Raw genomic sequence first — 10,040 nt, 5'->3', positions numbered from 1 at the left:
TAAGTTCCAAACTCAAAGGGCTTCTTACTCAGACCAACAGATGTAAATCAATACTAAAAGCTGGGGTAACAGTTCAATGTCACGTCTCAGTGTAATGCACTTAGCGATGTGTGGGTGCGTGATACAATGTTGGGAAACAGTGTTTTTTTTTTATTCCTATTCAAAGTAATAACTGTACAATGAAGACACTGTCCTAGTCTGGAGCTTCAGCAATGAAGGTCTACGTAGTGCAGGACCAACTAGTACCATTTTAACATTAACATATTAACACTTTAGGAAGTGTTGACTAAAGAGGGTGGATGAGATAGGAACTGGGTTGAGAACTGAACAACCTAAGACATGTGCTTGGTAGATGATTTATAAACACCTTACTTACCGGGTTTGCCATAGTACAGCCCTGTTCTTGCATCATTCCAGATCATTTCAGTGCTGAAGTCTGATAAGATTTGGTTTTTGCATGGTTTAACGAAAGCGGAGGTGATGATTCAGATAATTACATGACTCCTTTGAGAAAGAAACTCTCAAGTTCTCTGAGTAACTACGGGAGGGCCGTTGAGTCAGAGACCACTGATCTCTCTAAAGAAATTAAATTTGCTCAGATGTTCTCAAGAAATCCAACCGGTAGTGCAGCTGGGAAAAGAAAGAAGAATTTATAGGCTAACTCAAACATCAAGGAGTAGGGCTAACCTCTCTAGCACCATCTTTATACTGTGAAAATCTGCATAAGCTGTATTAAGATCCCACATCACTCTATAACTCAAAAGGTGTTGGAGTAAAAGTGAATTAATTCTTTCTTAGTGCCATTTAGAAAACATTAATTGCCGAATTCAGAAAGACTCCATCAGTAAAGACAGGCTGAGCTCAGTGATGTACTGTAGACATACTGTGACCAGGTTCCCCTTATTGGCAGTGCACAACTAACTGAGTTGTTAGTTTTAGTCAGTTTGGGAGCTCTCAGCTGCTGGCAACACAGCAACTCCATTGACTTCCCAGGTATTTGCAGGCTTGCGGTGTTGTTGGTAAGGGATGTGTCTTAACTCGAATTGGTGCTGAACCTCCCTCGTGAGGCTGCATACCCTGTGACCTGTTAAAGAAATGAGTGGCAGATCAGAGGTCTGCCTTAATTCCTCACTCGCCCTCATGTGGTGGCAGGGTGTGTAGCTGAGAGGGGAGACATGAGAACCTGACCATTCCAAAGTGAAAGGGAATATGAATAATGGTAATTGGGAAATAAAATTGCTCAAACTGCAACAATTTTAACAAAAATTGATAAAACAACCCAAGCCGGAAAATGTCATTCAAATCTGTCATGATGCTTATTAAAGAGTTCCTAAAGAAGTTTCCTAAGACGTTAACTGGAAATGTTATGTACCTGGAAAAACAATGTTTGGTTTTTCTTATAAAATTAAGTGATTAATACCATGTGAAGTACAGTTTTGGGACTACAACCCTTAATGTTAACTAGTTGTCTGTTCCTGGAAGACACTGGCTTTAGCCTATGTTGTACTTGGCAGTAGATATTTGTTTCCTTCTAGAGTTCCTGTAATAAGGTTCCTTCAACATTAGGTTGTTACAATGATGTAACCCTCGGGAGTTTAAAGGGCTTTGCAAACCTACTGGATCACATCACAGATCTTTCATGTGATGAGATTTAGTCATCTGCCTGTGCACTATGTGGCATTAGAGGTCTGTGACACAGCACATCAAATCCCCAGCCAGGAATTAACTATACTGAGACGGTACATTTTGTTTCCCCCTGCTGCATCTGTTTGTTCCTACAGCTGCAGTTATGTGATTTGTTATTCTTTAATTATTACCAAAGTAGTTTACTATCATGCACTGCTTCACATAAGCTCACAACCTCCTAAAATCAACCTCATGTAACTGTGCTCCCAGTTCCCAGAGCATTATAAACCTCAAGGGAGTTAGTATCTTTTTTTTATAACTGCGTAAACATACTCCACAGAAATTTGAAATTCTATGGAGTATGGTTGCTAATACAAAATGCACAAAACTACCCAGTCTTAAAATATTAGCCAGACTATGGGGAGTGGGAAGCAGTCCCAACAAGTGCTTTCAAAGTGGACAATGAAAGGAAAATCATACAACCTAAAGATAACGTTGAAATCACGGCTAGGTTACGTTTCTCTTGTGTAAAAACTGTGACAGCATGGCCAGATGTCTTTTCTTAAAAACCTGTTTGATGAGCACTCTGCTCTTCTCTACGTAAGCCTGCTCTCTCTGCTTTTGCTACCTGTTTGTGTTTGATTTATGGTAAAAAAACAAATCTTGTTCCAAAAAATGTCAAGCCCACAGATGGGAAACATCCTTCAAGATCTACCCTTGAAAACTACCCAAGAAAACTATGTTGTCAAAGTATAAATTCTATAAAAATGTCATACATGTATTTTTAGCAAGCTTTTTGCTGTTCAGAATTGTAAATGTTCTCTTCATACAGTTTTTTGCCCAATTGCTTTTTATGGAAAATAAGAATAATAATATTAATATAAACACAATAAACAAATCAGGTTTTATAATTCTGCACTGACTGGTTTTGTGTCCCATGGACATGCCACATATCCACCAACCAATTTTGTGCTCTTCTGTAGTATTGTGGACCTGGGTCTGCTGTAATTAATGCATTTGATAGATTTTAGTAACTAAGTTTAAAACTATACTTTGGTGTCACAAAGATAAGTGTCTTGTATTTCCTCCCTAAGCCATGCTTCAGCACATGTACACAAGAAAGCATGCATTTTATTTTCTCCTTGTTTTGAAAATTATGGTCAAAACTGTATTCATAGCTTAGAAAATTTAAATCGTGTGGAATGATGAAACACTATGTATATGTTGACACGTTTTAATGCACTTTGGGTTAAAATATTAAAATAAGTACAAAAAGTTGCATTCATTTGCCTTGTTTTTAATGAGTTCTGGGAAATCTTTAGGGTAGCGTACAGTATGTATTGAAGCTTGCGTATGTTTAAAAAGAGGAAAAAAGTACTGAGGTCTTTGAAGATTTCAGCTTTTACTGTATATGCACTGTCATATCCTAAACAACAGTATGAGCTTCTTGCTTTCTTATACCTGTATAGGGTGCATATAAAGTTAGATGTACAAAACAATTATTGTTAATGCACTCTGGTGTTTTTTGTTATTGACCATTTATTCCCCATCTTTCCATTTGCATTAAAAAATGGCATAGAGGGCAGGTAATTAGTATTGAGACTTTATTGACAACACTTTATTTATTTCCAGAGCACTGTAGGCACAATAAACATGTCAAATTAGCTTTGCTGTTTTTTTGCATTTGTTGGGCCTTTCGAAAATTTTAGGACTGTATTTATTTTAATTTATAATCTAATAAAACCACCTAATTATATTTGAATGTAGAGCTCAGAACACACCTTAAATGACAGGTTTTTAGTTGAAGATCAATGTGTACCTATGCAAAAGTCCAGTGGAGTCATTAGCTACAGTTTGGGAAGGCAAGATTTTCATAATAGAAGAAACTAGTCAAATTACCATTGAATGTGTACTATTGATAATACAAGGAAGACCTTTCACATTTATTTGTACGTTATTACGATGTTTGAAAAAAGAGTACTTTGTTCCGTATTTGGAGCAGGTTGAAAAGTACAATGTTATACCATAATCTTTCCTGCATATTGCATATCCTTCTCTTCAATATTTAACCTTTTTATAACCACTCACTGCTGGACAGCCTTGGAGTGGGTTAAAGTGCAGCATCAAAAAAAATGACCAAAAAGTTACCCTTAAAGACAAGCAAATAATTACAGCATACACAGTTACAAAGTGTTAATATACTGTAAGTCTAAAGAACCGTTTGAACACAACAGTTATTTTAGAACATAATTGTTGGTGTATTAATCAGCAACTGTTACACATTCCACACGCATCTCTGTCCCGTCTTGCATTCCCACGCGCACTGTTTAACAAATGCTCACGCAACAAGTAGTGTACCTATTACCGTTCACTCCCGTCACTATTTCAGTTCCCCTCTTTCCATACTCATTTTTGCGGATTCTCCTCGAGCTCCCAAGTTCGCGTTATTTGCTACTACTTTCTATTTGGTACCTGGCCTTCTAGTTCGCTCCTCGTTTACGATTTAGCCTTGTGTTTCGGATTGCTGCTCTCCAGTAGCCTCTACCGTTATCTGACCTTCTTGCTTGTTTCATGGATTACATTTTGCCTAGCGATTTGGATTGGTATTCCTGCTCCCTCTCCCTCTCTCGAGTCCTGCACAAGATCCATACTCCCTTACCTGTCCCTCGTTACAGCAACACACCTCATAAGTTCTCCAATCTATCCTTTTTTACTTTTTCAGTAGACTTGGTCCAGGTTTATGGTTCAGTTTTCTTCTTGGGTGGACTTTATCCTCATGAGCTGGGCCTAGTGCATGCCCTCGAGACAATTCTGCACTTTGGCCTTGATGTTAAACCATATTCACAATCTGCGCTAGATGCTAAGAAAGTTCCATACGTGTCAATAATTGGTGCCAGCTAAACCACTTCAATGTTGAGCATTTTTTTTCCCTTCTTAACCACAAGATTGAATCATATGTGCTGCTGGATTATGCGCTCAGTTCATGACTCACCAATTTGAGCCACAAAATACTTGTGTGTGTGTCTTGTTACTTTATTTGTCCAAAAATCATAATCCCGTGTAGCAGAATTCAGGGAATCTATGACGCAAGCAGACCAGTCATTGAGCTCATTTTCAGGAAATCAAGTATCTAGATGCTCTCAAACCTTGAAAACAGAATAATATATGTCACATTAACTACATTGTCATTTGTTTCTAGCTACTGTTTCACTGACTTGCTCCACTGACCATCCTCCCCAAGGTATCGAGAGCCCCTTGATGATAACTGCCGATAGGTTTCAGGGGTGAGCGATGTTTCTGTATGTAACAGGGTTGTGAATGTACTGTATGTAGGTTGCTACAAACTGTGCCAATTTCATTAGTGTGACAGTGATAATTGGCAGGTTTTGCGATGTTCTGTCTTGTTCCTTCCTTATATTTCTTTCAGTTTCTCTAATTTAAGTCTGGAATCTCCTTCCACTGTACTGATCTATGGTTATATGAAGCTGTTAATTCCTCAACTGTTATGTGGCCTGCAATGATTTTCAAGGTTACTGTAAGACTGCATACACTCGTTAGGCTTAGGATTTGGAGATGTGAACCCATCTAGTTACAGGTCTCGAGCTCTGATCACTACGCCATATGTGGAGCATTTATGATACATAGAACACTATTTAATAAACATTGTAGCAACTATGTTATCCACCCTATACATTGAATATACAATACCTCTACCCCACTACAGAAAGGCCTTAACTCTGCTGAGCCGTTCAATTTTCATGATCTAGTTAGGCCAAGGAAGCTCAGAACTGTCTTGTATAGAATATGTCTCAGTTTTTCTAGAACAATTGAAACAATAAGGGATAATGTAAGGAATGATATAATTGTGCATCAAATGTCGTGACTAGAATTCGTCATCATTACAATTGTATTCGCTGATAATTTTAATGGCAGAGGTAAATCCAAATTTCTTGTGGAGTGGAGGATGAGTTTCAATTTCTTTGGGCTTGCAGGTTACTTAAACTTATTTACACCTACCCCAGCAGGTGGAGCCATTTTCCATTTACAATGTCTTTTAAAAGCAGATTTTGTTAAACCAATATTTAATGTAAAGCACTTTGATAAAAATGCATTATTAGTACAAATTTTGAGTGTTTCATTTTGAAAAATGAACAAGACATTTAAAAAGGGAAATGATTACATCAATTTAAGTAATACTCATTAAAATACTGAATGAGTCAAACATGAATGCTTTGTAATTTTGAAATATTCACAGTAAAAATTCTCTATAATTTCTATAAAAAAATATAAATTTTTTGGACTCTTTGCAGGAAAGAAAAATAATTTCCTGTTTCCATGGTGTATTGTACTGCATCATTCTTAACACTAGTATTTTGGGAAATTACTCCTCCACATCATTACTATGATAACTCTCAGAGGATACATTCTTTTTCATTTAACTCTTGTGTCTTTTCTAAATGTTTCTTCCAGATCTGTGCTTGAGGAGCAGAGCCACAAAATACCTTAAATACTGTACATTCCTCTATTGAACACCTTGGCCACTTGGCAAGTAACTGACTCAGAGACCTCTCTCATATGCATTTCAGATTAGTTCAACAGCTGGCCTAACTTTGTTGAGGAAATTTGTGAAATGTATTGTGTACCCTGGACAGATTTGTCACAAATCTAAACAGGACCATGGGAAAAGTTGCTCAAAATGATTTATGTTCACAATGGTTTGACTGTACTCTCCGATGTACAACAGTGATGTTAGTGCTATTGCTAGTGCTAAGTTATTGTCCGTGGGAATATGTTCCATGTGTGGGTGTACCAAATTTCATTCCTGCACTGGGCAGTTTTCACAAGTTGTACTTGTTCATCTTTATAAGCCTCTGTACATGTATCTATTGGCAATGACTGGGCATGAATTAAACAATTCCTGATAAATAGGCAGATGCATGAAATGCTTATAAATTGAGATGTGAGTAGTATTGTTTTCTAAATGAAGTCTTCACAACCCCAAGGTGGAATTTGAGAGTACTCTTATGTTCAGGTCAAAGTTGAATTCTGATGCATCTGTCTGTTTTAATTTGGCTTGTAACAGGTTATTTTTGCTTCTTTGGTGTGTTTACATTACTAGTACAGTAGACTTGTACAGTTGAAAGGCATTGGGCTGCAATGATTTATGATTTTTTTTCTCAAAGGCAGTTGTTGTACTAATTCCAAGTGTGCATTAGACACTTCAATGCAATATAGTACACAGTACAGTTGAATGGAGTTCGACTGTAAAGATAAATTAATATTGTTCCGAGAGCCAGCTGTTGAACTAATTTCAAGTGGCTGTTACACATTTTCTGTCAACCACAAAAATTCAGACAGTGCAGGAGTTTCTGGTAATCTGGTCATATTGTGGAGGAGTGATTTCCCAAATCAAAACTAATTTTTTTACTTTACAAGCAATTTGTACTTGTTGTTAGGAGATTAATATAAATAATAAGTAGAATATATCAAATGGTGTATTAGGGACAATTCTACGCATACTTTTGAACATAGAAGAAAAGAAAAGGCCAAGAAAATGTAAGAAATAGCCAACCCAATGATTACACATGACTATAAGAATTGGCACATTTTAAGTAAAATGCAGTGTGAAAGGCAATAACTGCATGGATTCAGGCATCCACTGAGCTCACTAAACTCTTAGTGTAATCATTTGAGATGCTTTGCCAAGGGACTGTTGCAGCCACTTTGAATTATTGCCTCTTCTAAGGTTTTCTCAATCTTTTTTTTCATCGTGTTACACACATGCTCAATTGGATTTAAATCTGGAGATAGACTTGGAGATTCTCAGCTCATCCACTTTGTCCTTCTGATGAATTCCTTGGTTGCACTGACTGAACAGTTTTGTGTCATTGTCAATCTGTATGATGAAGAGCTACCCAGCAAGTTTGGAATCATTTTCATCTACATGAGCTGATGACATTTTTCCGTAAACTTCAGAATTCATTCAGCTGCCATAAAAACCTACATTAATAAGACTGAGAATCATGAATGTACGCATCTCATGATCACAAATAAAAATAAACATAAGGTTTGACTTTACTGTTCAAATAGGCCATGGTATTTGACCTATTCTAACAAATATCTTAATAAAATACTTTGTACTAATAGCAAAGAAAGATGGCTTTGTCTGCTACGTATATTCACTACAAACAATATGATGTTCGCTACAAACATCATGGAGAACATTTTCCAAAAGACCACATTTTTTTATAAATATGCATACTTAATTTGTTAAATATTGATTTACTATACTTATTTGACCGTGGTATCCTTTCAAAGTTTATTAAACAATTATTTATAACTTAAGATTTGTATTGAATTACCTAAAACGAATGTGTTTCTACTACTTCATTCACTATAACCATATGTTTATAACTGTGTTCTATAAACATTTTAGTTTTATATGAGGTGTAATTGTTAAGTTACAGAATACTGATGTGTTTGTGTTTATATTTGCTTTATTCTACTTTTTTCATAGACGTGTTTCCTTTATCTCTTACTGAAATATTTCCAGTTCTCCCCGTCAAACTTCATTAGTGTTTCAGGAAAACTCTATCAGATTTGGATGTTTATACATTTAATTAATGTTGCTGGCAATATTTCTCTGTCAACTCTTGTTTCTTCTTGTCTTGGGACAGAGGAATGTGTGTGTGTGTAATAGGGCCCATTTGGCACTGTGCCTATTGTATGACAGAAGATAATTACTGCTTTTTACTACCTTGAAACCCAGCTAGTGGCTTCTGCAGCAGGAGGCCTGGTCTTTCAGCACAGTGTAATCTAGTCCTGTCTGAGGAGTGATGCTGGGAACTCTGAACCACAGTGAACAGTCTTTTACAGATTCATGTGGAGTTGGAACAACGGTCATCATGTGCACAGATAATTCAATTGATAGGCAGATACTGTAGGTAGATGTGTGTGTGTGTGTGGCAAATTCCTGAGTATTCATTTACTGTTGCTGAAGAATACAAAGCTTAATCAAATGGGACTCTGTGCTCTGACCTCCATTGTAAGCACACGGTAAAGCATAACCAGCAATTAGAATACAAGATTGTTGAGTACTCTAGCACATAATGCAAGCTTAATTAATGAAGGAAATGAGCAAGTATGTCACACAGTATGCAATTTATTGCATTAATGTAAAATTAGATTAGTAATATCATGTGTCATATTTGCTGAATGGTTCATCAAGGGCAAATTAAAATGAACACAACAACATTATATGAAATGAATGCTGCCCAGAGCAGACTAACAAACTAAATGATACAACACAAACCTAATGTAATGCCTTAAGAAATAAAGCGGTGCAAAACCAAAGATGCCTGCAGTTATGAGGCTCAATTGCATCACTAGGCTTACAGCAGACCAAAACATTTCTGTACTAGACAACATCTGTCGTGTATCAGTAGTTGGCAGCTTACAAGTATCAAGGCAGAGCAATAAATTAATACCTTAAATGTTAAGGCCTGAATAAGTGACTCTTGAAGAGTTGAAGAGTTTGGACAGAGACATTGCCATTCTGAAGTTCACAGTGGAATTGGCTGCAGCTCATAGTGGGAAGGAACAAGAAGTAGGACTGTAAAGGAAAAGTACCATTATGTAGCCCGTAGAAGACGAGCACAGACGATGATGGATAGTGAGAGACATAATGGACTGGGAGCCAGTGGAGCCAGCAAGAATCTCCTACCTGGTTCTTGGAGAGCCTCAGTCCAATAGGTCTTGTAGGTATCCAATAAATCTCAACATTCTAAAGAAACAATTCCAAATTATTTCTAAATTAATTTAACAATTTTTTAAAGTGTTTCCTTAACCTAGCACATTACTGCAGAAACTTACAAGCATTCCCACTCTTCAGATAAGTGATTAAGATGACTTATAAGACTTGCTTGATTGGAGTCACGCAGGACCAGGACTAGAGACCCCTGCAGGAGATTAATCTGCAGTGGTATGTCAGGATGGAATGCTAATGCAACAGTTTGTCTTCAGAGTTAAGTGAAAACTAAACTATTTAATGGGAGAGCATTAATTTATGGTGTACTTTTTATTCAACTCTCATTCCTTAAGCTGCCCTTTCTAGAATCATCTGTGTTATGTAATAACAGCTGACAGGAACACAATGATAAAAAGGTTATATCAAACCATTAGGTATTTGCAACCTAAGCACCTTGTGGGAAGTCTTTTAGCTATCTTGTTATAGACATCTCCAAAACACAAGACAACCACAGAATGTACAGATACAAAATAGTTATTTCTGATATCTGATTCTGTTTCTGATTAAGTTGCAAACTTTATATTAATTTGGCGTTTTAAATATATACTGTAGTGTAACAGGAAAACAGGAAAATTATCATGTGGTTCCCTGTCTTTGTTTGCTCTAG

Source organism: Atractosteus spatula, chromosome 7, assembly GCF_055471065.1.
Source record: "Atractosteus spatula isolate fAtrSpa1 chromosome 7, fAtrSpa1.hap1, whole genome shotgun sequence".
Classification (NCBI taxonomy): domain Eukaryota; kingdom Metazoa; phylum Chordata; class Actinopteri; order Semionotiformes; family Lepisosteidae; genus Atractosteus; species Atractosteus spatula.
Note: the sequence above shows the minus strand (reverse complement) of the source record.